Raw genomic sequence first — 14,536 nt, 5'->3', positions numbered from 1 at the left:
GGTTTCAGTCTATCATCACCCAAATAATGTTCATTGTACATATTAAATAATTTGTCATCTCTTCCCTTCCCCCTTCTCTCCCACCCTTCCAAGTCTCCAAAGTCTGTTATTCCACAGTCTATGTCCATCTGTACCCATTATTTAGCTCCCACTTATAGGAAAGAACATGGAGTATTTGACTTTGACTTTCTGAGTTATTTCCTTTAAGATAATGGCTTCCAGTTCAATCCATGTTGGTTCAAAAGACATGATTTCATTCTGTTCTATGGCTAAACAGTATCCCATTATATATACTACCACATTTTCTTTATCCATTTATCCATAGATGGACACTTAGGCTGATTCCATATCTTTGCTATTGTAAACAGTGCTGCAATAATTATGTGAATGCAAGTATCTGTTTGATAAATTAGTATGTTTGTGGTTTCAGGTCTTATATTTAAGTCTTTAATTCACTTGAGTTGATTTTTGTACATGATGAAAGAAATGGGTATGGTTTCATTCTTCTGCATATGGTAATCTGATTTTCCAAGGACCACTTATTGAAAAGGCTGTCCTTCTTCTAGTGTCTATTTTTGTCAAGTTTGTCAGAGATCAATTGGCTGTAGATATGCAGCTTATTCTTAGATTCTCTATTCTTTTCCATTGGTGTAGGTGTCTATTTTCACACTAGCACTACGCTCTCTGGATTACTATAGTCTTGTAGTATAATTTGAAGTCAGGAAATGCGATGCCTCCAGCTTTGTTCTTTTTGATTAGGATTGCTTTAACTATTTGATCTATTTTTTGGTCCTGGAATTTTAGGATGTTTTTCTAATCCTGTGAAAAACAACATTGGCATTTTAATAGGATTACACTGAATCTGTAGATTGCTTTGGTCAGTATGGGCATTGTATTGTATTGTATTGTAATGTATTGTATTTTGAGATAGGGTGTTTCTCTGTTGTCAGGGCTAGAGTACATTGGCATCTTCATACTCAACAGCAAACTTCTGGGCTAAACCAATTCTTCTGCATCCCAGTATCCCAAATAGCTGGGACTAGAGGCCCACACTACCACACTTGGCTAATTTTTAATTTTTTTTATAGAAATGAGATCTCATCATATTGCCTAGTCTGGTCTAAAACTCCTGGCCTCAAGTAATCCTCTTGCCTCAGCCTCCCAAAGTACTAGGATTATAGGTGTAGGCAACTGTGCCCAGCTAGAATTGTCATTTTAGTCCCCTAAAACTAGAACGAGACAAGAATACCCACTTCCGCCTCTCCTATTCCACATAGTACAAAGTTATCAGGCAAGAGAAAGAAATAAAAGGCATCTAAATCAGAAAAGGAGAAATCAAATTATCTCTGTTTGCTGACAGTAAAACCTTATACCTAGAAAACCCTAAAGATTCCTCAAAAACCCCACAGATTTAATAAGTAAATTCAGTAAAATTGCAAGCTATGTGTGTAAAATCAACATATAAAAGTCAGAATTTGAACACATCAATAAGGATCAAGCTGAGAACCCAATCAAGAAAGCAATTCATTTACAATCACTACAAAAAAGCAAGCAAACAAACAAACAAAAAAAAACTTGGAATGTATTTAACCAAGGAGAAAGAGCCCTACAAGGTAAACCACAAAACGCTGAAGAAAGAAATTGTAGATGACACAAACAAATGAGAAAACATTCCATACCCACAGATCAGAAGGATTAATATCATTCAAAATGATCTTTGTGTGTTTCTACATATATAATCACATCATTTGCAAACAGTAAGCGTTCTGTTTTGATCTTTACAATCCTTATCTTTTTTCCCTCCATGTCTTACTCTTGAGATCTACCTTCTCTTCTCTACCCTCCAAAGAGACCAACCTCTAGGTCAGCGGTTCTCAACCTGTGGGTCTTGACCCTTTGGAGGGTCAAACGACCCTTTCACGGGGGTCAACTAAGACCATCCTGCATGTCAGATATTTACGTTACAATTCATAACAGTAGCAAAATTACAGTTATGAAGTAGCAACAAAAATAATTTTATGGTTCTGAGTCACCATAACATGAGGAACTGTATTAAGGGTTGCGGCATTAGGAAGGTTGAGAACCACTGCTAGGTATTATTAGATCAGTAAGTTCTGATTCCTTCTGATTTCCAGCCAGGTGAAAACAATAAGAAACTCTGGAGAAAGATTATAAGGAGGAAGCAGGTGAGGTAAGGTTCATTGCCCAGGCCTTCTCCCTTATGAGATCACCTTGATCTGTCTTGAGTTGTCTCAAGTCATCTTATTTTACAAGACCATTTTCTTCCAGATGCCAGTAACATTCCCTCTCCTTGACCCTTAAATCCTAAAGTAAGTTCAAATGCTACTAGCTTTAAATTATTCTATCATCCCTTGGGACTCCTCATGTCTAATTCTTTTCAATTGCCCCTTTATAAATAAACCTCACTGAATTCTATTTTAAGTGTGCTATTTCCTGTTGGAACAATGACTGCTACAGTACACTGGGTAGAGATCTCCTGTATAATTAATCTTGAACAGAAGTAGCTACAATGGTTCACCTTGCTTGCTCTTGTGGGTTTCTTTATGATTGATATATTTGAAATATTGTTCATATTTGGGGAGTACATGTGATATTTTTATATAAATATACAATATGCTGTGATAAATTTAGGGGAGTACATGGGGTATTTTTATCTACGATCTCTACAATATGCAGCGATAAATTAGTGATATCCTAGAGTAATTAGGATATCCATTACCTAAAATGTTTATTTTTTCTTTGTGTTGGGAGTGTTATAATTCCTCTAGCTATATTGAAATATACAATAAATTATTAACTAAAACTTTTCTACTCTAGTACCAAATACTATAAGTTATCCCTTCTATCTAACTGAATTGTTGTACCCCTTAGCCAACGTTTCATCTCCCTTTCCCCCTTTCCTTCCCAGCCTTAGTGGTTACCACATCCCACTCTCTACCTCCAGAGAATTTTAGCTTCCAAATGTGAGTGAGAATATGATATCTGTCCTTCCAGGCCTGACTTATTTCACTTAACATAATAACCTCCAGTTCCATCTGTGTTGTGCAGGATTTCATTTTTTGAATGTCTGAGTAATATTCCATTGGGAATATATACCATATTTTCTTTATCCATTAATCTTCCGATGTGCACTTGTGTTGATTCCATATCTTAGCTATTGTGAATAGTGCAGCAAGAAACCTTGAGTGCAGCCATTTCTTCAATACACTGCTTTCCTTTCTTTTCGATACCCAGTTGTAGGATTGCTGGATCATGTGGTAGTTCTAGTTTTAGTTTTTTTTAAGAAAAGTTGATCCTTTTTTCCAAATGACTGTACTAATTTACATTTCCACTAAACAGTGTACAAGTTGTGTCCTTTTTAGGATTTATGTTGTGTCTTTTTGTTAATAGCCATTCTAACTGTGGTGAGATGATATTTCATTGTGGCTTTCTTCTGCATTTACCTAATTATTAGTGATATTGAGAATTTTTTGTATACCTGTTAGCCATTTGTATGTCTTTTTTTCTTTTTCTTTCTTTTTTTTTTTTTTTAGCAGTGTATCTTCAAGTCTTTTACCCATTGTTTAACTGAATTTGGGGTAGGTATTTGAATTCTTTATATATTCTAGTTATTTATAACTTATCAGATGGATAATTTAAAAATAGTTTCTCTTATTCTGTAGGTTGTCTCTTCACTCTGTTGTTTCCTTTGCTGTGCTAGCTTTTTAACTTGATGTAATCACATTTCTTTATTTTATTTTTTGTAGCTTGTACTTTTGAGGTCTTACCCAAAATTACTTATTCAGATCAATGTCTAGTAGTATTTCTCCAATGTTTTTTTTTTCTAGTAGTTTCATATTTTTAGGCCTTACCATTAGGTCTTTAGGCCAGGTATGGTGGCTCACACCTATAATCCTAGAACTCTGGGAGACTGAGGTGAGTAGATAGCTTGAGTTCAGGAGTTCCATACCAGCCTGAGCAAGAATGAGACCCTGCCTCTACTAAAAATAGAAAAAATAGCCAGCATTGTGGCAAGCTTCTGTAGTTCCAGCTACTGGAGAGGCTGAGGCAAGAGGATCACTTGAGCCCAAGAGTTTGCGGTTGCTGTGAGCACTCTACTCAGGGTCACAAACTGAGACTCTGTCTCTAAAAAAAAAAGTCTTTAATCCCTTTGAGTTGATTTCTATATGGTGAAAGATAGTGGTCTAGATGTACTTCTTCTGTATATGGATGTCCAGTTTTCCCAGGACCATTTATTATACTTGATTCTAGCACCATTTATTAAAGAGACTGTCCTATCCCCAATGTACATTCTTGGAACCATTGTCAAAAACTAGTTAGCTGTAAGCACATGAATTTATTTCTAGGTTCTCCATTCCATTACTTTGGAATAGTATCTGTTTTTATACCAGTACCATGCTGTTTTAGTTATTGTAGCTTTGTAGTATAATTAAAGTGTGATGACTCCAGCATTATTCTCTTTGCTCAGAATTGCCTTAGCTATTTAAGGACTTTTGTGGTTCCATATGAATTTTAGGATTATCTTTCCTGTTTCTGAGAACAATGACATTGATTATTTGAAAAGGATTGTACTGAATCTTGTTTCTGTTATTATTGCTTTGGAGATCTTAGTCATGAACTGTTTACCTAGATGAATGTTTTTCAAATATTTTTATCTCATAGCACACTTAAACTATGTTGATCAAAAAAACTATGTTAAACTTCTGCAGCACACTTAAATTATGTGATAAAAAAAGAATAAAATAAAAAGAATATACTTACTATACTTTGAAATTCTTTTGAAAATAATATACTTAGTGATCTTTAAAATTTTTCATGGCACATTGGTCTAAAATCACTGGTCTACACCAATGCCTATTTTTGGTGTCCTCTTCAATTTCTTTCATCAGTGTTTTATAGTTTTCCTTATAGAGAGCTTTCAGGTGGTTAAATTTATTCCTGGGTATTTTATTTTCTTTGTAAATATGGTGAATGGGATTGCTTTTCTTATTTCATTTGAAGATTGATTGCAGTGAGCATATGGAAACACTACTGATTTTTGTATATTGATTTTGTCTCCTGCAATCTTATTGAATTTGTTTATCAGTTCAGTTTTTAGTTTAGTTGTTTTAAATACAGAGTGTTCATAAATTTTGTGTGCAATAGATACCCTGTATAAGATCATGTCATCTACAAACAAGGAGATTTTGACTTCTTCCATTCCAGTTTGGAGTCCTTTTATTTTTTTTCTCTTGCCCAATTGCTCTGGCTAAGACATCTAGTACTATGCTGAATAGAAGTGATGAAAGTAGGCATCCTCAACTTACTCCAATTCTCAGAGGTAGTGCTTTTCAACTTTTCCCTAGTCTGTATGATGTTGACTCTAAGTTTTTCATCTATGGCTTTTATTGAGGTATATTCCTTCTATGCCAAGTATGTAATCTGACAATTAAATTCACGAACTTGTCTTAGGAAAAATAAGAGTGCATACCTCATTGCTGAATATCATGATGGTCACCTTCAAAGTACTCCCCTTGGGAAGCTATCACCAAGGCCAGTGCCTATCCTACCTTTCAAAGCAATTTTGGAACTCTTTGTCTGGAATGGTCATCGGAGCTCTGATCAGATTACCCTCGATATCCTGAATGTCATTAAAATGTCTTCCTTTTATTATTTCCTTTATCTTTGGGTAAAGAAAAGAGTCACTGGGGGCCAGATCAGGTGAATAGTGAGGGTGTTCCAATATAGTTATTTGTTTACTGGTTTAAAATTCCCTTGTCATGATGCAAAAGCCATGAGTTGTTGACCAAGATGTTCAGTTAAGATTTTCCTGTTTCTCTATCAACATTTACATGGTCTGCTATGCTTCTCATAGTCAGCTGATGATTATAATGTACAATTTGATTTAATTTCTGCAATTTTTCATCAGTTCTGCTCATTACTGGCCACCATGACCTCTCTTCATCAGTAACACTTTCTCTTCTCTCAGAAAAACATGTAATCTGCTTATACACTGCCATTTTCTTCATGGCATTATCCTCACAACTTGGACTAACGTGTCTGTGATTTCATTTCCACTCTTGCCAACTTTAACAAGAAATTTGTGAATGTTTGTTCATCGCTCTAATTCAAGTTCTGCCATTCTTGGGACAGCACACAAAAACATGCAACAGTAATGAATGCCATTCAGCAAAACACTGCCACACATGGACACAAATGCAACTGTGAGACACTAATGTACCAAGGTTATGAAACCTTAATGAGTTGTTTATATGGTGCTATCAACATAAGTGCACAGTGGCAAGTTTGCAGACTTAATTGTCAGACCTTCATATTTTGAAGGGTTTTATCATGAAACAGTGCTGTTTTATTAAATGTTTTTTTCTACATATATTGAGATGACAATATAGTTTTTTTTTTTTTCATTCTATTCATGTGGCAAATTACAATTGTTGACTTTCTTATGTTGAACCACACTTGCATCCTTGGAATAAAGGGATTGACCATGATGAATTATCCTTTTAATAATTGGATCCATGTGCTATTGGATTTGGTTTGCTGGTATCTTTTGAGAATTTTTGCGTCTATATAGTTCTCATTCTTGTTGCTTACTTTCCTGGCTTTTCTATCAGGATAATACTGGCTTCACAGAATGAATTAGGGAGAATTCCTTCCTTCTCAATTTTTTGAAACAGTTTCAGTAGGACTGGTGCTAGTTCTTCTTTGTATATCTGTAGGATTTGGCTATGAATCCATATGGTCCAGAGATATATTTTGTTGAGAGATTTTTTTTTATTATCAATTCAATCTCACTACTTCTTATTGGTTGTTGAAGAGTTCTGTTTCTTCCTGGTTCAATCTCAAGAGGTTGGATATTTTCAGGAATTCATCTATTTCCTCTATATCTTCTAGTTTATGAACACATAGTTGTTCATAATAGTCTCTGATGATCTTTTGTACATTGGTGATACCAGTTTTGAATGTATTTATTTGGGTTGTCTATATTCTTTTCTTAGTCTAGCTGGTGGTTTATCAATTTTGTTTACCTTTTAAAGAACCACCTTTAGAGTTTCTTAATTTTTTATTTAATTTGGTGGGGTTCTATTTTATTTAATATTGCTGTGATCATTGCTATTTCTTTTCTTTTTGAGACAGAGTCTCACTATGTCACCCTTAGTAGAGTGCCATGGCATCACAGCTCACAGCAACCTCACACTCTTGGGCTTAAGCAATTCTCTTGCCTCAGCCTCCCAAGTAGCTGGGACCACAGGCACCTGCCACAACACCCGGATATTTTGTTGTTGTTATTGTAGTTGTTATTGTTGTTTGGCAGGCCTGGGCTGGTTTCAAACCCGCCAGCCTTGGTATATGTGGCTGGCGCTGTAACCATTGTGCTTCGGGTGCCAAGCCAATCTTTACTATTTCTTCTCTTCTACCAACTCTGGGTTTGGTTTATTCTTGCTTGTCTACTTCTTTCCATTACAATGATAGGTTGCTAATTTGTGATCTTTTTTGATATAGGCAGCATTTGTTTCTATAAACTTTCCTCTTAGCAGTAATTTTTATGTATCCCACAGGTTTTGGTGTATTGCATTTTTATTTTATGTGTTTCAAAATTTTTTTTTTAATTTCTGTTTTTATTTCATCATTGACCTGGTGATCTTTGGGGGAATACATTGTCTGATATACATATGTTTGTATAGTTTCTGAAGTTCCTCTTTGTATTAATTTCTACCTTTATTCTGCTATAGTCTGAGAAGATACTTGATTTGAATTTTTTTTAATTTGTTAAGACTTGTTTTGTGGCCTAAAATGTGGTCTATCATGGAGAATGTTCCATGTGCTAATTAAAAGGATGTATATTATGTAGTTGTTGGGTGGAATATTCTGTATATTTCTGCTAAGTCCATTTGGTCTAAAGTCCAATTTAAGTTCAATGCTTATTGATTTTTCTGTTATTGCAGGAAAACAAGGCCCAACGGAAAGAAAGACTCACCCGAACACCTGTGTTACAAAGAGGATGGGCTTTATTTCAGCCAAAGGAGCTGTGGCCAACTAGAGACCAAAATGGCTGAGCTCCCTGGCGTGCTTCATCCTTGTCCCTTTATAAAGTTTACAGAAAAGCAGACAAAGGCATTATTATATTGTCCTTCATTTGAGGTTTCAAAGCATGGGCAGGAGTTACAGCAAAGTTTTAGGAAGTTAATCTTTTACAAAGAAGCTGTGAAGAAGGCTGAGTCATCATGAGCTACCCTTGTGGACCAGTAAAAGCAAAACTATTAAGAAACAATATTTCAGGGTTTCATCCTTCACTGTCTTGATGACCTGTTTAGTGCTGTTAATGGGGTATTGAAGTCCCACATGTTACTGTCTATCCCTTTCTTTAGGGCTAATAACATTTGTTTTATGAATCTGTGAGCTCCAAAGTTGGGTGCATATATTTTTAGGATCATTTATATCTTCTTGCTGAATTAATCCATTTATCATTATATAATAATCTTATTTGTCTTCATTTACTTTTTTTTTTTTTTGAGACAGGGTCTTACTATGTCACCCTCAGTAGGTAGAGTGCAATGGCATCACAGCTCACAGCAACCTCAAACTCTTGGGCTTAAGCAATTCTCTTGCCTCAGCCTCCCAAGTAGCTGCAACCTCAGGGGTCCGCCACAAAGACCAGTTATTTTTTTTTTCTTGTAATTGTCACTGTTGTTTGGTAGGGCCAGTCTGGGTTCAAATCTGCCAGCCTTGGTGTATGTGGCCAGCACCCTAATCACTGAGCTATGCCCCTGAGCCTTTGTTTACTGTTTTTGATTTAAACTCGGATTAATGTTATATGAGTATAACTTGGTTATACTATTCGCATGGAATTGGTTTCTATTCGCATGGAATTTCTTTTTCTACTCCTTTACTTTCAGCCTATATGTGTGTTTAATAGGCAAGATGAGTTCCTCATAGTGTATATATGATCATATTTTTTAAGGTATGAGGCTTATTTCTTGTCATGTTATTTCTAGTTATCTTATGATTTCCTTATTTTTTCTTTCTCTGTTTTTGTCTATTTTGCAGAACTTCTGTCATGCTGCCATTTAATTACTTTCTCTTCACCCTTTGTGTGATTGTTTTATAAGACTTGTGAGTTTTGTATTTTTATGTTTTTGTGATGACACACCTGGGTTCAAAAATAAACTAAAAGCAAACAAAAAAAAAAAAAAGAAAACTTCATCTGCTTCTGGATGGGGGGCAGGAAGTTGCTAGCCAGTTGCTGTAGAAACCTGACCTTGTTTTACTAATTCTTTAAATTTTAATTTGGACACGGTAGCTGCACAGTTGAGGGAGCCAAAGTCCTAGAGCTTACATCAGACTTCCCTGGAGGGATGCACCTTGGTCATCCAAACAGTTCCCTGAGGCCACAAGGCGGTCTGTGTGGGAGGTGGGCTCTGCCCAACTCCACCAGGGTCTCCATGAAAGTCATCCCAGGGGTGGTTGCTGGCAGGCGGAGTCAAAGCCATCTGGGGTGGGACCCTGGGATGCTGCTAAACACTGGGCCTCTGTAATTGCCAGCCAGCTCAAAGTTTCAGCACTCTCTTCTACTCCCCTATAGCTCTTCAGGATGGGAAGGTGCCTGGCAGCCAGGCCTCCCCCTGTGCAAGCTCCATTTCCAAACTCTCCTGGTGCCGCTCCCACCCTGGTGACCTTACCTAATCTCAATTACCTTCCAAAGGCATCACCTCCAATCCATGTCAATTTTGGGAATAAGTTTCTAACTCGTGAAATTTAGTGGATAAATTCAAACCATAACACCCAGTATATGGTCCATCTTGGTTAATATATGTGCTTGAAAAGAATATGTAGTCTGCTGTTGTTGATGTAGTATTCTGCAAATATCACTTGGATAAAGGAGACTGAGACTAGTGTTCAAATCTTCTATGGCTTTCCTGACTTTTTATTTATTTATTTATTTATTTATTGCAGTTTTTGGCCTCCAGTATATGGGGCAATGCCCTACTCCCTTGAGCCACAGGTGCTACCCTCCTGACTATTTTTTTTTTTCAGTTCTATCAGTCACTGAAAAAGGGTATTTACATCTTCTCATGTGATTATGGAATGGATCATTCTCCTTTTAATTCTGCTAATTTTCCCATCATGTATTCTAAAACTCTGTTATGATGCACACTGATCATTATGCTTTTCTGATTAATTGAACTTCTTATGAAATTGTTTATCTTTATCTTTGGTAATATTCTTTAGGGAAATCTATTTTCCCTAAAATTAATATAGCCAGTTCAGCATTCATACCTTCACATCTTTCATCCTTGATATGTCTTTTTCCATCCATTTGTTTTCAACCTATCTGTGGTTTATATTTAAATCATATCTCTCATAGGTAGCACATGATTGGGTCATAGTTACTTTCTTATCTATTCTGAAAATATCTGCTGTTTAATGGAACCATTTAGACCAGGTTGGCAAACTGTAAACCATATATTTTTAAATAACACACAAGTTAGGAGAGGATTTATACTTTTAAAGTTAATGAAGAAGAAAAGGAAAAAGAGAAGAAGAGAAGGAAGTGGAATCAGCAGCAGTGACAGGGACAATATGTGTCCTGCAAAGCCTAACTTATGTATTATCCAGGTCTTTTCAGAAATGTTTGCCATTCCTCATTTAGATCATTATCATTTAAGCTAGTTATCAATATGGTTGAATTTAAATCTCTTATTTTATTATTTTTGGTTTGTCCCCTCTGTTTTTATTCTTGTATTTCCCTTTTATTGATTTCTTTGGGATTATTTGAATAATTTTCACATTTTACTTAATTTATCTATTGGCCTTTTAGCTATACCTCTTCTCATTATTTCTTTTTCTTTCTTTTTTCTCTTTTTTCCTCATTATTTCTTTAGTGATTATTTGTAAAGATTACAATATACCTAACATTTCATATTAATGTTAATGTTGTCCAACTTACAACCATAGAACTTTTACTCCCTTCCACCATTCATGTTAAACTTGTCATATGTATGATATTATTTTTGCTTCAAATAATCATATATGTTTTAAAGAACCTAAGAGGAAAGAATAACCTTTTACAGTTATTCAAGTAATTTATATTTCTAATGCTCTTCATTTCCTTGTGAATTTCCAAGTTTCTTTCTGAAATTATCTTCCTCCAACTGAAAAGCTTCTTTTAGCATGTCTTGTATTGTAATATTGCTGAATACTTTTGATTTTCCTAAACCTAAATTTTCTGAAACTTTCTAAAAATTTATTTCCCTTTCATTCTTGTAGGGCATTTTTGCTAGATATAGAATTCTAAGGTTTTTTCCCCTATTTAAAAATATACTATCACTATCTTCTGGTCTTTGTAATTTCTGAGAAGTCCATAGTCATCCAAGTTGTTGGTTCCTGTAGGTAATTTGTCATTTTTCTCTGGCTGCCTTCATAACATATATATACATATATCTATATGTTTTTTTTGAGACAGAGTTTCACTATGTCACCCTCAGTAGAGAGCTGTGGCATCACAGCTCACAGCAACCTCAAACTCTTAGACTTAAATGATTCTCTTGCCTCAGCCTCCCAAGTAGCTGGAAGGCACTTGCCATAATGCCTGGCTATTTTTTTGGTTGTAGTTGTCATTGTTGCTTTAGCAGGCCCAGGCCAGGCTTGAACCCTCCAGCTTTGGTATATGTGGAAGGCGCCCTACTTACTGAGCTACGGGTACCAAGCCCCTTCATAATATTTTTATCTTTAGTTTCCAGGTTTTTGATCATGATACTTATTGGAGTTTACCTTTGGGATGTGGGGGTTAGCTGAGCTTCTTAAATTTATAAACTTTTATCTTTCACCACATTTTGGAAGTTGTCTGCTATAATTTCTTCAGATATTTTCCTCCCCAATTCTCTCACTTTCTTCCTTCCCTTTTTAAGACTTAAATTATCCTTATGTTATACCTTGTGATATTATCCTATAAATTCCTGAAGCCCTCTTCATTTTTAAAAATTTTTTCTCTTCTTCAGACTAAATAGTTCTTTGGTTCCATTTTAAGTTCACTAACTTATCTATCAATCATATTCTGCTATTAAACCCATCCAGTAATTTTTTTTTCAGTGATAAAGTATCTACTTGGTTCTTTTTTATGTTTTCTATTTCTCTTCTATTTTCTATATTTTCTTTCATTTCCAGTGTATTTTCCTTTACTTTATTAAGCATAGTTATTACAGCTGCTTTTAAAGTACACATCTAGTAATCCCAACACTGGATAACCTTGGAGTTGGCATCTGTTCATTGTCCTTCCCATTTAGAATGCGGTACATCTTCTAGGCTTTCTATAAGTAAGATAATTTTAGATGATCTTGGATATTGTTAATATTATATTCTACAGACTTAGTTATATTCTACTATATTCCTCTGGTGAATGTTGATACTTTTGTTTTAGCTAGCAGTTAACATGTTGAGATTTAAACTATAATTTCTCTCTTGTCTTCTGTGTTTGATAGGTCATAGCTCAAATCAATTCTCTGACCTTTTACTACATTACTTTGAATCTGTCCAATGAGTCATGCTTCAAGGATCAACCTAAGGCTACTTCCCCTGATTCCACAAAGGCAGTAGGATTTCTATCAGAGTTTTAAGCATTCCTGCACTACCATAGCTATGGCTGTGGCTGTAACTGCCATTGGGTCAAAATTGAAAATAAAAAACAAAAACCATTTCTATTGATCACTTGCTCCATGGTTAGACTCTTCTCCAAAATCTGCCTGTCTTTGTTTAGTCTTCAGAGCCTTCAAGTATTTGTGGGTTGTTTTGGTTTGGATTTTTGTTTGTTTGTAGGTGGGAGAGATATGTATTTTATCCATTAGTATACAGTTATTTGAGGGTTGATCTTTAAGTCCTCCTTCTTCATATAAGAATCAGAGCTTCTTTTTTGAAAAAATATATATGCTTTAAAAGATTGATCACATAAAATTAAATATGTAGTATTTTCACTTTATTTAATTCAAAATAGTTTCTAATTTTCACTGTGACTTCTTCACCTCATAAGCTTTTTCATGTTGTATTATGTATATAAATTATTAGATTTTGGATTTTATAATTGTCTTTTGGTTTCTAAGTCAATTGCATGTTGCCCTTAGGACATAGTTTGTATGATGTCAAATCTTTCAAATGTGTTATCTTGCTTTATGATAGAATATATGGTTAACTGTAGTGAGTGAATTATTTAGAATTGAAAAATGTTTATTCTGTAATTTTTGAGAAATGTTCTGAATATATTTATTAGGTCAGACTTGCTAGCCGTGTTGTTCAGGTTTTCTAACATGCTTATGAATTTGCCTGTCTCCTATAGTTTGGTCAGTTCTTGCTGTGTGTATATGTGGTTGAGGATATGTCATTGGTCACATATGAATTTAGAATTCTTAAATCCAATAAACTGAACTTTTTGAGAGACTTATTATGAACACTGAGTACTCTGTTCAGACTTGTTATAACTATGGCAGATTTACTTCAGTTAATTTTTAAATGGTGTATCTTTTCCTGTCTTTATTACTTTTAAATGTTCTCTGTCCTGTAAGAGAATGTTTCCTATAAATAGCATATAGTTGGGTTTTGCTCCTTTATCATTAGTATTCAACTCTGAAAGCTTTTAACCATTTACATTTGATGTAATTAAAGATATATTTGGATTTAAATATCTTGTTTTGCCATGTGCTATTTGTCCCGCCTTTTATGTTTCTGTTCCTCTGCTTTTTGCCTTCTTTTGCCACTCCTTTTCCCCTCTATTAGGTTAGAGGTTGTATGGCTTTTATATATTTTTGATTTCTTATTTGGGTGATTATTTCAATTAATGAACTTTATTTTTCAAGAAGTTTTTAGTTTTATTGGAAAATGGAACAGAAATTACAGCAAGTTTCTACTTACCTCCTTATCCTCACCCCTATCAGTATTTCTCTTATTATTATCATCTGACATTAGTGTGGTACATTTATTACACATCAAAGAGCCAACACTGATACATTTTTAGTAACTAAAGTACACAATTTACATTAGGGTTATCTCTTTGTATTGTACATTCTGTGGGTCTTGACCAATGTATATGAATGTATCTACCATCACAATATCATACAGAATGTGGTTTTTGCCCTCATAATCCTCTTAATATTTTTAATAGTTCCCCTAGAAATTGTAACATGTATCTCTGACATCTCAAAGTCTTGATTATTTGTACCAGCTTAGTATAAGGAATTCTGTATTTAAATGTTTACATATTTAAACCCCACAAAATATGGTGATTCCAAGTAGACTAAAATTGCAAATGGAAACAAATTATTTTTCATTCTCCTTAGGTACAGGAAATGATGCAAAAAAGAGATGAAATGTGAAATCCACAAAGAACGGATCTCTCTCCGGTATTATTTTCAATCATCAGTGTCAATACCATGTTCTGTTTTCAAATCTAAAAAATTCTTTTGGATAGGCATTGGTGGTGACTCTGCCTAAATGTGTGCTTAACGTTTAAGTAAAAATCTATAGGGTGTCA

The sequence above is a fragment of the Otolemur garnettii genome, unplaced genomic scaffold (assembly GCF_000181295.1).
Source record: "Otolemur garnettii isolate 467f Iridium unplaced genomic scaffold, OtoGar3 scaffold00089, whole genome shotgun sequence".
NCBI classification, from domain to species: domain Eukaryota; kingdom Metazoa; phylum Chordata; class Mammalia; order Primates; family Galagidae; genus Otolemur; species Otolemur garnettii.
The sequence above is the reverse complement of the archived record's forward strand: the minus strand, read 5'-3'. Positions refer to the sequence as shown.